The sequence below is a fragment of the Rattus norvegicus genome, chromosome 16, assembly GCF_036323735.1.
Source record: "Rattus norvegicus strain BN/NHsdMcwi chromosome 16, GRCr8, whole genome shotgun sequence".
Classification (NCBI taxonomy): domain Eukaryota; kingdom Metazoa; phylum Chordata; class Mammalia; order Rodentia; family Muridae; genus Rattus; species Rattus norvegicus.
In genome coordinates, this window is record NC_086034.1 from 73,251,883 (window position 1) to 73,267,759 (window position 15,877).

Genomic DNA, 15,877 nt, shown 5'->3' on the forward strand with positions numbered 1-15,877 from the left:
TGCCAGCCAGTATTTAAGGATTATCACCCACATAACCATATCCTTGCCCTGTTTAGCCCCGTGGCTCTTATTCTCTCACAGAAGCTACCAAACAGCCTTCTCTGCCCCTGCCCGGCCACCTGGAGGTGTGGCTGCCTCCTGCTGATTTGGTACTTAGCATAGTTTTACTAGTTGCCATTTTTATTTTGTGGGGTTCTCTACTGCAAGCTTCGGAACTGTTCTAGGACAGGGATGAACGCATCTCATCTGTCTCAAGAGTTTTCTAGACATCCGTAGACCTGTGGTGTGGGGAATGGCTCCACATGAGAAACCTGGGCTTTTCGGAAGGCCAGGCTGACTCTACGACAAGCTTTAACTTGACCGTTCAAGGGGCCAAGGCCTCAACCTCTGTTTTTTTTGTTTTTTTGTTTTTTCTTTTCTTTTCTTTTTTTTTCGGAGCTGGGGACTGAACCCAGGGCCTTGTGCTTGCTAGGCAAGCGCTCTACCACTGAGCTAAATCCCCAACCCCTTCAACCTCTGTTTTTAAGAACGGGTTAAGTCCAGGCAAGTCGAGGCCTCAGGAGCTGTTCAAGGACAAGGACATTCGGTCACAGTTTCTTGACTTCTCAGCTACTTCCTCAACAACAGTTTCCAGACCTCCCCAACAACACTCTTCAGCCTCCAAAGCCCTGGTGATGGAATGTCCCTAGAGATAAAACAAGATAAAAGTCACCTAGCCCAGGAATCCCCTACTGTACTTTAAATCAGGCCTGCAAGCTCTCTTGGCTGTCTATCTTGCTAATGGGAGACCGGCAGCACACTAGACTTCTACAGAATAAAACACTCTTTATGTTTATATACTATTCGAGTCCAGAGCGTCATCCTCTGACAAACCATAGCCCTTACTTTACCAGAGAAGAAACCTTGCAACTTGGGGTGATGATGGGGAAGGGAAGTCCTGGAAAATGCAGGATAGCCGAAGGCCAACTACATTTGTCACATTGTTCCTAAGGACAGTCCGAACATTGCACTTCATCTCGGCAGTTCTTCTGACAAAAATCTTCATTCATTTAGAAGCCAGATCTCACTAGGTAGTCAGGCCAGCACCCAACTTCAACATCAGCCTTTCCCAAAGCAGAGATTCAGGCCTGTACTTTCAGGCCCTTCTTAAAACAAGAGAATTTTAACACAGCACTGGGCTCTGTGAGAGAAAGAGAGAGGAAATTCAGTCTCTCTCTCTCTCTCTCTCTCTCTCTCTCTCTCTCTCTCTCTCTCCCATCTCTTTGTGTCTGTCTGTCTGTGTCTTTCTCAATGTGTTTGCTCATAATTAAATTTATTTTTTAATTTATTAAATAAATATTATAATATTTTTATAAACTAATCTTTTAAAAATTTTCTTTCCTTCTGAAGAGCACGTAGAAGATACAAGTTGAAGAATGCGCCCTTGCTGTAGCCAGAAAAAGAAAGAAAGACCCACGTGCCTATTCGGTATCGAGGCGCAGAGTTTGACACTGTTAAAAGATTCCTCTACGGCGTTAGGGGAGTGGGACTAAGAGTAGCCAAGTTGCTAGCTGTCCACCTGCTCTCCCGGAAACAGCTAGAGAGGCTGGACTGGAGAAGGTGACAGCCCCAGAGGAGACAGTGCTTCCCAGATCCAGGCAGGAAGCCTGCTTTCCCCGCCTCGCAGCGTTGTTCCGGGCCGCGGCACTCAAGCCCGGCTCTTGTAGAGCCGCAGCCCTTCTTGAGCCGGGGCTCCCGGGGCAACTCCGGGACGCCGCAGGCCACAGGGTGGGGCGACCGCGGCGGGGCCCTGGGCCTGCTCGGAGGGCGAAGGCGCCTGGCAGTTGTCTCTTTACGGGGAAATGTAATCTTCCCTCTGAGATAACAAAGAGCTGGGAAGTTCAGGAAGGGTTTGTAGGCCCCTCGCCTTGCCGGTAGGTCGGCAGAGGGGGAGACAAAGGCCCTTGCGCTCCAGGACCAGAGATAACCAGGGGGCCTGCCGCCTCTGGGCTCGGTGGGAGGAGGGGAGCGGTGCTGAATACAAGTAAGGGAAACGGAGCTCTCCCCAAAGCCCTGGCTGCCTTCTTTGTTTAGGAATACGGCTGCAGAGCCTTTCCTCTGCCTCGCCGGTTCTAGCAGGAAGGCAGGAGAATTCTGTAAAGCCAGGAATCAACTGTGCCCACCACGGCCGAGCACCCCCTCCCGCTCAGGCCATCAGTGCTCTCTGGTTGGGAGAGAGGAAGCAGAGGATGGGCTCCCAGGTCCACCAAGCCCAGCCGGCTGGAGTCCCTGGAAATCTGGGAACCGGCCGGGCTAGCTGGGAGAGCCGTCGCAGGAGGGGGATGCATGAGCTGAGAACTGCTTTGGCTCTCCGTGAAAAAGTGGCTGGTTCACAGGCCCTGGGTAGCAGGTGGGCCGCTTGTGCCTTTTGCCCCAGGCTCCTGGAGTTAGGGACAGCAGCCAGTTACCATCTGGCCGCCATTTGGTGACCCCTGACTGTTCCTAGTACAGCATCAGGGAAGGAGGGAGAGAGGGAGGGAGGGAGGGAGGGGGGAGAATCTTGTTTGGCATGGTGTTTTTGTAAATAACGTTTCGGTTCGTTCTGTATGCTGCGAGCGGGAAAGGGAACTGCCACATTCATTCTTGGAGCCGGAGGACATCTGTGTCAGGCTTTGACTCCAAGAGAACAGATAAGGAAAGGAAGAGTATGCTTGCATTTTTGAGAGACGCCAAGCAAACATACAGACTCACCTGGGATAGTGGAAGAAGCAGGCTCTGAGAAACATCGGAGGATGGGTTAAGTTGACATTGGGTCACTTTTGAGTGTGGGTTCCGGACCTGCCACGCCTTCCTGCCTGTGTTCTTGCCAGTTCCCTTGTCAGTTCCGTTTCCACGATGGTACCTTGACGATCCCAAGAGTAATTTCTTAAGGCCGTTGAAAGGATTAAATGAGATACTGCAACAACGCGGCCGGCCTGGTGCCTAAGCACACAGTAAGTTCAGCCTTAGTCATTCCGTTAGCCCAGGAACTTTGTTTTGACCCAAGCCATCTCTTTTGGAGCCTACTTTCTAGATTCTGTATGGCTTTACTATCTACTCTCTGCCTACACCCCTGTTGAAATTGCTTTCTCCAACAGCGGCGGCAGAAAAGGATATTTTCCACACTTGCCGCCCTTCCTTTTGGCACCCCAAGATAAGCAGCCCCCCCCCCTTGTTACGGGTTTTGCTGGGAAACAGGAAGAAAACAAAAACATGTGTGGAAAAGGAGGTTTATACAAACCTCAGTCGCACTATACAACCTCGGTCTGGTTTTCCACCTCCCCTCAGAATGCTAGCTGAAGGCAGGTTGGCCACTTGTCCTGTTTTTTCTTCAGGACTTTCCAAAGTTTCCCTTCCTCCAACTTACAAACTTTTCCCAGTTAAAGCCAACAATTCATCCAAGGCCAAGAGACTAGAGAGGTGACAGAGCAAACAATTTGCATTTCTGAGAAGCCCTGGGGGTGGGGGGGTGGGGGTGGATGAGTTCTAAGGCTTCTGCCTAGGGACAAAGATCAAAGATCCAGGCTTAGGCTGAGACACTTGAGGATTGAACTTTGAAGTGGATTCCACCCGAGTTGCAAACAATTTCTGCTAGGAGGCTAAGAACTTTTGGTGATACTGGGAGAGGTGGAGGTAACGTGGAGAACTAAAAAGCAGGAGATGGAGAGAAATCAGATAGATACAGGAGAGTGTTTGCCTAGTATATACCTATCCCTGGGTTTGATCCACAGCAATACAGAAAGGATCCCTAATGCTCCAGGGATGCTGGTAGGAGGATCAATAGTCCAGGGTCATCCTCCTGCCTTGGTGAGTTTTAGGCCAGCATGAAACCCTGTCTTTAAGAAGGGAGGAGGAAAGAAGAAGAAATAAAAAAAAAAAAGAAAAAAAAAAACCAAACCATAAACATCTGGCTCTGGTAATTCTTTTCTAAGAGATTATTACACAGATGTTTTTGTATAAGAATAATTATTAGGTGAACTATATTTATGTGTATCTATGTGAGTGTCTATTTTCTTAACACAAGATTACAGTCACGGTATGAAGAATCACGTTTATTCCCTTCCAATTAGGTAATAATTAATGATCTTTCTTATTCCTTTCTTAAAGGTTATTTATTTATTTACTTATTTGTGTGTGTGTGTGTGTGTGTGTGTGTGTGTGTGTGTGTGTGTGTCTGTGTGGATAGAAGAGGGTGTTGGACCCCTTGAATCTGGACTTTCAGGACGTTGTGAGCTGCCTGACACAGTACTGGAAACCGATCCTCCGAAGGAGGATGCCCGGTTTTGAAATGTGGATGTACATGGTCTATTTTTCAAGTTCCCTGTGGACTAGTCAGAAAATGGACATGCACGCTGACTTCAGTGGTTTTCCCTCACCAGCAATGCTGTGACCGTTATTTTTACCTTCCCGTGGACACCAAAATTGTAGATACCCAAAATCCAAGCATGCTGGGCTGCCTTACATAAAATGGATGTGTGCACAACAGCGCACTTCTTCCTCTATGTCAAAGCATCTGTAAATTACCGATAGTCCCCCAATATGATATAAATGCGGTGTAAATATTGTTATACCGCATTGTTTAGGGAATGATGGAAAGAGAAAGGTTTGGGCATGTTCAGCAGACACAACTTTTAAAAATATCTCGCACTCTAGACTCAATCTGTGGATGTCGAGGCCTTAGGTACGCAAGACTAACATGTTTGTTCATCTAGAATGTCTGGAAAGAACCTCACAAAACCGATGGACTAAGTGACTAGTGGGACGGATGCTTTAGAGTATGTCTAGGTTAGGCTGTTACTGCTGTGAACAGACACCATGACCAAGGCAACTCTAATAAGGACAACATTTAATTGGTCTGGCTTACAGGTTCAGAGGTTCAATCTGGTATCGCCAAGGCGGGAGCATGGCACCGTCCAAGCAGGCATGGTGCAGGAGGAGCATCTGAAGGCTGCTAACACTGGCTCCCACGTTGTTAGGAAGAGTGTCTCAAAGCCATCCCACAGTGACACAGTTCCTCCAACAAGGCCACACCTCCTCCAACAAGACCACACCTCCTCCAACAAGACCACACCTCCTCCAACAAGACCACACCTCCTCCAGCAAGACCACACCTCCTAAAAGCGATAGGTCAAGCATATTCAAACTACCACGGGAGCCAATGGTATTATTGCTTAGCAGGTAAAGATACTGGCTGTGATGCTGCTATGCTTGATGACTTAAATTCGACCCCCAGAACCCTCCCGATAATTAAGAATTAACCCCTGCCTGTTGTCCTCTATCCTCTATAAGTATGTGGTGTGTGCTGGCTAGTTTTATGTCAGCTTGGTACAAGCTAGAGTCATTTTGGAAGAGGAAACCTCAATTGAGAAAATCCCCCACCAGATTGGCCTGTAGGCAAGCTTGTGGTATATTTTCTTGATTGATGACTGTTGTGGGCGGGCCCAGCTCACTGTGTACAGTGCCACCCCTAGGCTGGTGTTCCTGGGGCTATAAGAAAGCAAGCCGAGCAAGCCCTCTCTGAATTTCTTCACTGATGGGCTACCTGGAGGGGTAAAATGAAATAAACCCTCTTCTCCCCAAGTAATTTATATTCATGGCTTTTATTACAGTAATAGAAGCCCTAACTACAATACTGTGATACATATGTGCCCATACACTGCATAGGCATATACATACAGCACACACACACACACACACACACACACACATGCACGCACGCGTGCACGCGCGCGTGCAAAACCATGCATGCACACTAATACATAATTTTAATAGCTGGAGAGATGGCTCAGTGGTTAAGGGCATTTGTTGCTCTTGCAGAGTATCTGAGCTCAAATCCTGGTACCCACATGATGGCTTAAAGCCACCCATAACGCTAGATCCAGGGGACCTCATACCCTTCTTCTGACTTCCAATGGCACCGGTACATACCTGTTACACATACATACATGAAGGAAAACAGGTACATAAAATAAAATAGATAAACCTAAAAAGAAATGAAATAAAATGTAACTTTAAACAACTTAGAAAATCTTACTATATATTCATAATTTCTCCTAACCATTTTTCCCCCTTTCTATTGAAACAAAAGGGTAATCTGTTAACTAAACTACTAATGGTTACCTTCGGGGATGTGACAACTTATTTATTTATTTATTTATTTATTTATTTATTTATTTATTTATTTTGGATTTTTGAGACTGGGTTTTTCTATTTATCCCTGGCTGTCCTAACTGTGTAGACCAGGCTGGCCTCAAGCTCAGAGATTCACCTGCTTCTGCCTCCAGAATGCTGGGATTAAAGGCATGCAGTACCAGCACCCGTCCTCTTTATTAATTTTAATTAATTAATGTTTTTTTCTTTTCTTTTTTTCGGAGCCGGGGACCGAACCCATTAATTAATGTTTTTAAGGCAGAATCTCACTGTGTAGTTCTGGCTGACCTGGAACTCACAGTCACATACAAAGCTAGGTTGAGAAAGCTGCCTTCTAATCCTTGTGCTGGGAAACCAGAGAACAGGATTCCTGGGGCTAACTGGCCTTGAACTCCAGGTTCAGTCAGAGGCCTCTTCACCAAAATAATAATAATAATAATAATAATAAATAATAATAATAATAAATAAAAATTAAAAAATTAAAAAACCGAGAGGGACAGTGATTGAGGAGGACATGTCATTAGCATATGGCTTCTGAATATGCACATACGTACATGCAGAACTGCAAGCACTCGTGTGCATACACACAAACATGGACCACACACGTGCAACACAACAAACAAAATGAATCAAAACAAGCCCTCTAAGCCTACATTGAATGGGATCCTGGCTAGTCTTATGTCAACTTGAGACAAGCTAGAGTCAACCGAAAGAAGGGAGCCTCATTTGAGAAAATGGATCCAGCTGTAGGATGTCTTCTTAATGAGCGATTGATGGGGGAGGAGGGCCCAGCCCATTGTGGGTGGAGTCATCCCTGGGCTGCAGCATGAGCAAGCCATGGGAAACAAGCCAGTAAGCAGCGCTCCTCCTTGGCTTTTATAATCGGTACCTGCCTCCAGGTTCCTGCCTGTTTGAATTCCTGTCCTAACTTTCTTGAATGATGTGTATGCTAAAAAGTCCTTTCCTCCCCCAATTTGGTTTTAGTCATGGTGTTTTATCACAGCAACAGAAACCCTAAGAAGTTGATACCAGGATAGTGGAGTATCGCTGTGACAGACCTAACTGTTGGGAGGATTGTGGAAGGACTTTGGAACTTTGGGCTAGAAAAGCCATTGAGAGAGAATTCAAAGCTTGGTGAGCTGTTCTGTAGGAGCTTGGAAGAATGTTGAAAGCCCTGCAGACAATGGAAGCCTGGGTCGTGAATTCCAGACGGAAGTTTGAGAGTCGCTTAAAGACTTACAGGGTATGTTTGGTATTTTTGAGTTGAGAATCTGTGGTTCTGGTTAACTGGGCCTCACAAATTAGCTGTGGATACCATGAGACTAGAACCACTGGAGTAAAACCTTTGGTTTACTGGGACAATTGGTGCTGGTTAGCTGCAGTTAAGGAATTAGCAAGGATTAAGAAGAGACCAGCATCACTGAAGTGAAATCCGGGAAGTGTTTCCTCAGGGTCAGCACACAGAAGCTGTGTTCAAGAGGCAACCAAACCTGTATCTTCGCGCTGGAAGCTGAACTCTGTATCGTAAGAACCTCCCAGTTATATGGGTTTTGAAGGCATGAAGAGGTCATGGAGAGCAGCTGAGGCTCGGCACTGTGGGAGGCCAGGAGAGGTAAAAGTGGTAAAAGTGTAGCATAGTCCAATTGTTGCAGAAGTCTCCAATATATTGAAGATGCCAGTACCATAAGATGACCACCAAGAACAGCAGCAGCAGAATAAAGCTGACCAGAACTTAGAAGACAGCTGTGTGTGCTGCAGAGGCCAGAGCTGGAAAAGGGACCCAAGTCCCTTGGTGGAGCCCAGAATACCATGATGAATCCAGATAATTGGACATTGAGTTAGATACACAGTTTGGAGTTTGTCTTTTGTTTTGATCTGATTGTAGCTGTGCTCTGGTTCCCTTATAAAATAAGAAAGTATTAACTTATTTTTTATTTTACAGAAGCTCACAGTTGAGAGACTGCTTTTTTTGTTGTAGCTTTAAATGGGATTTTAGATTTTGTTTTTGTTTTTGTTTTTTTTTGGGGGGGTTTGGTTGTTGTTTTTTTTTGTTTTTGTTTTTGTTTTTTTTTTCTTTTTGGTTTGGTTGGTTTTTTTTATCTTATTTTGCTTCCTTCTTTATTTGAGACAGGGTTTCTGTGTGTAGCCCTGGCTGTCCTGGAACTCGCTGTGTAAACCAGGCTCACTCTGCCTGCCTCTGCCTCCTGAGTTCTGGGATTAAAGGCCACTATTGAAACTTTGGATTTTTTTTTTTTAAAGACTGAGTTCTAATGTGTTTGAATTTGTAAAGACCATGAGTATTTTTTCAGTTTGTAAAATGTTTTATATTGTGTTGTTGATGTCCATGTGTGATATTGGGGATAAACAAGAAAGAAAAGGTTATGGTTTAACAGTATCATGTTTGTGTGTCAATTTTACAAGGAATCAATTGTCTGTCATCTGGAATTAGAGTCATCTGTAAGGAGGGAACCTCAGCTGAGAAAAAACGTTTCCATGCCAGGCCATGGTGGTACATGCCTTTTATCGAGAGGCAGGCAAATCTCTGATTTCAAGGCCAACTTAGTCTACAGAATGAGTTCCAGAACAGCTGGGGCTACTCATTTTCTTAATTAGTGATTGACGGGAGTGGGTCCAGCCAATTGTGGGTGGTGCCATCACTGGGCTGGTGGTCCTGGGTTCTATAAGAAGACAGGTTGAACAAGCCAGTAAGCCACACTCCTCCATGGCCTCTGCATCAGCTCCCACCTCCAGGTCCCTTCCCTGTTTGAGTTCCTGTCCTGACTTTCTTCAGTGATGGACTTTACAATGTGGAAGTGTGAGCCAGATAAACCCTTTCCTGCCCAACTTGCTTTTGGTCAGGGTGTTTCATCACAGCAATAAAAACCCTGACTAAGGTAAATGGTATGGGTTTTATATTTAGGCAAGAAGAGAAATCATGGAAAATGGCCTGTCGGGTATCCATTTGGATAGCAGCAGTCCTTCTAAATTGTCCCTTACCTGACGGGAAAGAGATGGGAAACCACCTGATTGTTTCTGGGATAGAATTCAGTTCCTCAGCAAGGATAGTGAGCATTCTTAACTGCTTTACAGTCTTGGATGTGATTTACATCTTCAGTCTGTGACTTCCACTCCTGTTGAGTGATCCGGTCCTTCTTTATCTTCCTCCTTACACAGTAAAATACCTGAGGATGACAGAAAAACATTAACTTCAAATTTTGGGACTAGCGTGAATCGATTCTAACCTCTTTTGAAAATATGGTTTGTGGAGTTTCTTTTATTTCTCTCCTACTTCTTAACTTCATGGGCCTGTTTGTTAAAAGTCTTATTTCGTTTTGTGTTTCAACAGTATCTTCGATTGCTTCTTACTGCCCTCCCCCAAGCCCCACCCCCTCCCTAGATCTGGCTGCTTGCTGTGGTTGGAATTGAGCTTCTTTTCAAAGACTGGGCTTGGGCTCTGCAGTGATGCTGGAGAGGCTGGTAGGAAAATGAAGGGACGTTGGAGGGGGGCTGGCAGCCCCTGGCTTCTGCATCATCTTCTGTGCTTGAGCCTGTGTGTGTGGTTGTTTGTTTGGTTTGGTTTGGCTTTTGAGGCTCATGTTTGTCCGTGTCCACTATGAACTGGCAAAACAAGGAAGCAGCAGTGTAGTTCTCTCATTTAATCCTACATCGAGAAGGCAGGGACTGTGATCAACTCCCATTTCACAGGTGAGAAGACTGAGCCTTCCAGAGGCTAAATAGCAAGGCAAGGCAAGGCACAGAAGCAAGGCTCCACATCCAAACAGACTGACTACAAAGCCTTCGCTACAGGAAAAGAGGCTGCTCTCAATTAACATGCCTGAAGCAGGGATTGAGAACTGGTTGGTTTCTCTTTAAAACTAATTATTGAAAAAAAAAAAGTATCAACTAAGCAAAAAAGAATGGTGAGCAGCTGGAGCAGTATATTGAAGAGCACTTGGTGCTAGCCTGCTTGAATTCATACCAGCTCTATTCAGTCCGATCCAGTGACTGGGTGTGTTTGTTGGGAACACAGGGCACACACACACAATGCATGTAAGTGTTGAGGGGGCCAAGTGGGTTGACAGAAAAATTATTGAGGGGCTGGGAAGATGGCTTAGTGGATAAAGAGTTCAGATCCCAAGAATCCACACATGCACTGGGTAGGTGTAGTGGCCTGCGTGTAATCCCTGTGGAGGCAGAGAGAACAGATCCCAGGAGACAGACCAGAGGACCAGGTGAAATGCTCACACTGTCAATCTTTGAGTCTGCCTCAGGCCTACACACACAGAGAGACACAAACACTGTGTATAAACACTTACACATATGTGCCCAACATGTATCCATTCATACATGCTTGTATATCATACAGACACTTTAAAAAAAAAATCCCACTGGAATCTGACACCTATGGGTCAGGATCTGTACCCCGTAACTAGGTTTCAGGGTCACTCCAGCTGCTCAAGTCCAGCTGGTCTTATTGGAGGTTCCGGTCAGGAGTTATGAGTTCATCTGAGGCAGGGCCAGGGAAAATATGGCAAATATTTTTTAAGGAGACTCACCCAGCCCGTGCAGAAAATGTATTTTAAGAAACCATATCTCTGTTATGAATAGGCCCAGGGAGAATGGGAATGGAAAAATTCTTCCAAATCAAGTATGCTCCAAGTTTATTTTTGTCTTTTTTCTTTCCACTCCCTTCACCTGCATTTAATTCCATCTGCTTTGGTCTCCTAAAGTTTTGGGTCCAGGAGTAAGAGGCAATATTCCGACTCAAGAATCGGCTTTCCGGGACATGGTGGCACCAACACTCTGGAGGTAAACTGATCTCTGAGTTTGAAGGCAGCTTGGTCTATGACCATGATGTTTTGTTCCCTTTCTAAGACACCAGGGAGGTTGGGTAGTTGGAACCCTAACTTACCTTCCTAAGAAGGGAATGGGGGTTGCTAGTTGCCCAGATTAGAGTTGAACTGAACACCATGACCAAAACCAAGGTTCTTTTGTTTGCTTATTTTGATTGTTTTTTTTTTTTTTTAAACACAGAATCTCACTATGTAATCTTGGCTGACTTACAACTCACTGTAGACCAGGCTGACCTCAAACCCATAGAGTTCCTCCTGCCTCTGCCTCTGCCTCTGCCTCTGCCTCTGCCTCTGCCTCTGCCTCTGCTTCCTGAGTTCTGGGATTGAAGCCATGTACCACTATAGGCAGTGAAGATTTGTTTTTAATTTTTTTTAAAGATTTATTTATTTATTATATGTAAGTACACTGTAGCTGTCTTCAGACACACCAGAAGAGGGCATCGGATCTCTTTACAGATGGTTGTGAGCCACCATATGGTTGCTGGGAATTGAACTCATGACCTCTGGAAGAGCAATCGGGTGCTCTTAACCGCTGAGCCATCTCTCCAGCCCTGTTTTTAATTTTTTATTTTGTGTATGTGTGTGTGTGTGTGTGTGTGTGTGTGTGTGTGTGTGTGTGTGCACATAAATACAGGTGCACATAGAAACCAAATCCTGCCCTGCAGCTAAAGTTACAGGGGGTTATGCATATGTGACATGGATCCTGGGAACTCTCGGGTCCTCCCCAGAAGCAAGCCACTGGGCAGTTTTAACTGCCGAGCCATCTCTCCAGCCCTTCAGTGCATGCAGTAAATGTGATTAAAAGAATTAAGTGCTGAACGTTAAAGAATACACTCCAGTGTTTGCCACTGTGCCCAAGCTTCGAGCAGGAGGGCCATCTCCCCCTCAGTAGCAGCAGGCTCCTGACCGGCAAGTCCAGCCCTCAAGACTTGATGGAGACTGGGAAGACCTGCTGAGTCAGCTAGCTCTGTGGTTTCTCCCCTCCAGCATCGGCCCTGGGAAGGGAGCCAGGACATTTGATGATGTTTGTTTCTATAGATCCCATGCTGTCTGTCTTTTCTTTCAGATCAGATTATCATGTGTTGGTGGCAGCAGGGAAGAGTATTGATGACAAGTAGTGAATCGGAGAACACTGTAAAAGACATACCCAGACAGTCTCATCCTGGCAGCAGGCTGGGCGGTTGCTGGCTCAGGCCTTGTTTCTACTTCAGGTAGCCATTTGGTTTTAACTCTCAAGCCTCTTGGAAGATCTAAATGAGATTTCCACTGGTCTTAACCAAAACAGAGTAACCCAAGATCAGTGTTTGTTTCGTTGACCTCCAGGATTCCCCTGAAGACCAGAAGAGCATTGCTCTGCCTCACGCACTGTGTACTTTCGTTTTTTGTTTTTTGTTTTTTTTTTTTCTTCTGTCACTTGGGCAAGTTGAGCAGTGAGGCACTGGGGGTCACATTTCCTAAACTATAAAATGGAGGGTCTTAGACTTTGTGAGTTCCAATCGCTGCAAATCTAGAGGGCACCGGGAGACAGATGTTCCTTTGCCCTCTCATCTTCTGACTCAGACCTCCAAAATCCTTCCTTGTGACAGGTGTGGTTTTTTTTTTTTTTTTTTTTTTTTTGGTTCCGGAGCTGGGGACCAAACCTAGGGCCTTGCGCTTCCTAGGCAAGCGCTCTACCACTGAGCTAAATCCCCAACCCCGACAGGTGTGTTTTTTAAAAGCAACTTTTTGCATATTTCTACGGAATTTCAGGGTAAACTGGGGGGGAATGGCAGCAGGTATAGTCAGTCGTCTTAACTCCCAGGAGCTTTTATTTTTAACCAATAAGTCATGCTGACTGCACCCTACTCCAGGCAGCGTGGGGAGCATGATTTATAAGAGCTATTTGGGGTGGGGATAGCTAGGAGGGAGAGATGGTCCACGAGGGAGGAGCAAGGCAGAGATGGGCTAGTGGCATAATAAAGGGGAAGGGTGATTCTATGGGAAAGAGAGAAGACCGGAGGTGTAGAGAAGGAAGAGGTCAAAGGGGACGAGAGAATACAAGCAAATGAATGACAGGAAGGCTCAGTTGCTGCTGGAAGAAAGGTGCTTAACTCAGGGATCCTCTGAGCCACTGTAGAGTTCAAGAGGGGGCTCTCTAGACCCTGTTCCACAGACTGCATGATCTCCAGACAACAGTCCCTCAGTCCCACAGCATCCTGGGAAGTGTTTGCTCTCCCTCTGCAGCCAAGACTCCCAAGGGTACACGAAGAGCTGTTCCCCAAGTTATGTCTATGACCAAAATGGCGTCTCTGGGAATGAGTATCCACTATCTCGGAAGTGACCTGGTGGTAAATTCCAGAGCCTGGAGTTTAACAGGCCTTCTCGAGGTAAGGCTCATTAAGACTGCAAATCCAACTATCTTAGCTGGTAGAGAAAGTAGCCCCGGGCTGAAGAGATGGCTCAGTGGTTAAGAGTACTGGCTGCTCTTCCAGAGGCCCTGGGTTCAATTCTCAGCACCCACATGGCAGCTTACAATTGTTTGTAACTCCAATATCTGATACCGTCACACAGACATACATGCAGACAAAACACCAATGAACGTAAGATTAAAACGTTCTATATACAAAAATGTAGCCTCGTTAGACCTCAGAGTCCAGACCTGAAGTTCACACTAACTGAAAAGTTGTTCGCAGTAAGCAAGGCACAGGTATCCCTCTAGTAGCATCTCTCGACTCTAAGCCTGTACGCCTGTGGCACTGGGGATGCAGGAGAATATGGAAGCCTTCATTAGAAAACCACTAACTTGGGGTTGGGGATTTAGCTCAGTGATAGAGCACTTGCCTAGCAAGCGCAAGGCCCTGGGTTCGGTCCCCAGCTCCGAAAAAAAAAAGAAAACCACTAACTTGCACCTCAGGGGCCACAAAGAGCAACAGTCCCTCCTGCTAGTGTGGCCAGGCTTCCGTTCTAGTCTTCAGAAGGTGCTAGTTGCTGCCTATGTATTTCTGTCCTGTAGAGGAACTCAAGAAGAGGGGATGTCATCTGTTGTATTGGTTTCAAATTGTGGAACTCGGGCTGGAACCATGGCTCAGTAAGAGTACTGCCTGCTCTTCCAGAGGACCTGGGTTCAAGTCCCAGCACCCACACAGTGTCTTATAACTGTCTGTAACGAGGCACGCACACAGTGCATTAACATGTACAGACAAAACACCCATACACATAGAATAAATAATACAGCATAAATGTTGGCCAGCCATGGTGATTCACGCCTTTAATCCCTGCACCCTGTAGGCAGAGGCAGCTGGATCTTTATGAATTTAATTTGTCTACATAGTTAGTTCCAGGACAGCCAGGGCTATGTGAAGAGACTCCGTCTCAAGCAAAACAAAACAGTTCTCAATAGGGATGTGGTGCAAATACGTAATCCCAGCATTCCAGGGGTAAGAGCCTGTTTCAGAAACCTGTATGATTTTGAAGGGATGGCCCAGGGCAGGGTAAGCAGTCTGTGCTGTGCTGTGCCTACTTTCACAGAGTTCTGAATGTTGGGGCTTTGTGCAAATGGGTGTGCGGAATGTGTGAGACAATATGGGGTCTTGGTCGTGGAATGGTCTCTGTCTTAAATGTTCTTTTCTGATGCTGACGTTTCCTGACTCTTTGTGTTTTAGTTTATCAAACTTTTTCTTCTTTCTATGTGTGTGTACTCGTGTGTGTGTACAGAGATGCCCAGAGGGACCAGAAGATAGGTCCTGGGTACCACATTCTGGTTTCCTGCGTGCAGTATCTGCTCTTAACTGATAAGCCATCTCTCCAGCACCCAGCTTTCTTGTTTTGGCTTCAGACTTGGAGTTGCTCACAGCTCTGCCTCCTGGCTGCTGTTACGCAGAGCCATAGAGACAGTCTCTAACTACACATGCGTGCTTTCTGTGTTTCTTCCTCTGCACACCTGGTTTTAGAGCTGTGTTCTCTCTCAGGAAAGCTAATGCCGTCTAAAAATTCCTCCCTCAAAGGTGGAATTGGGCTCAGATGCAGCAGGACCTACCTAAATTCGATAGTCTTTGTGTCACATATTGGCTCTCATACATTTGATATTTACCTGGTTTATGTAAATCTCATCTAATGCAAATTAAGCTTCCAGAGGAGGAGGGGAAGACAGTTTCTTCTCTTTGTTTAGTCATTCTCCACCCCTTTGGGGGTTGTTTGTTTGTTTTCTTAACCATGCAATTGAGTCTGTACTTGTTCTGCAAAACGTTAGGTAGTGAACTGTGTGGCCGGCTGGCTGAAGCTGGGAGGTAACCACGGAGGATGGGACTAGATGGATGGGAGACACTTGAGGCTGTGTTCTTGAGACAGCAGAGGAAAGCTCAGCCCTCACAAATCCCAGGGCTCTGTTCTAGGACTGAGTTTGTGGGAAAGGATGTAGGCTCTGACAGTTCTGGACAAGGGAGAAGGTGTCTGAAGCCCCGAAGTGAAGAAGATCTGGTGAGAGGGATCACATTTCCTTCTTATTCTGGAAACTTCGCAGCTCCCTCTCGTGCGGGCTGCTGAATTGGAGAGTAGACTCTAACCTTCCAGGCCTTAAGTAAAAGTAAACGACCATGTTCCTCTCCCTCAGCATGTCCCTGTCTGGGAAGAAGGTTGCCAGCTTGGGGTTTTACTGTCCCAACCCAGCAAGATCTGGTCAGACTAAATCAGAGGTTATCCTTTGTCTTGTACACATTACACAAGCACACACATATAAGCACATACACATACATACACATGCACATATATACATACTCACATGCACACACATGCAGAACACACTCACATGCATGCACATGCACACATATATGCACATGCACACATACACATATGCACATTCACATATGCACATACACACA

The 15,877-nt window shown here is 45.9% G+C and overlaps 1 long non-coding RNA gene across 1 annotated transcript; it reads left to right on the plus strand.

The window, feature by feature from the left end:
* Nucleotides 1–1,540: 1,540 nt before the first annotated feature.
* LOC120097430 (uncharacterized) lies at nt 1,541–12,526 on the plus strand. The gene is made up of 4 exons (XR_005494814.2): nt 1,541–5,196; nt 7,153–10,218; nt 10,899–10,977; nt 12,088–12,526. It is a non-coding gene; the product is annotated as an uncharacterized LOC120097430 (long non-coding RNA).
* The last annotated feature ends 3,351 nt before the right edge of the window (nt 12,527–15,877 follow it).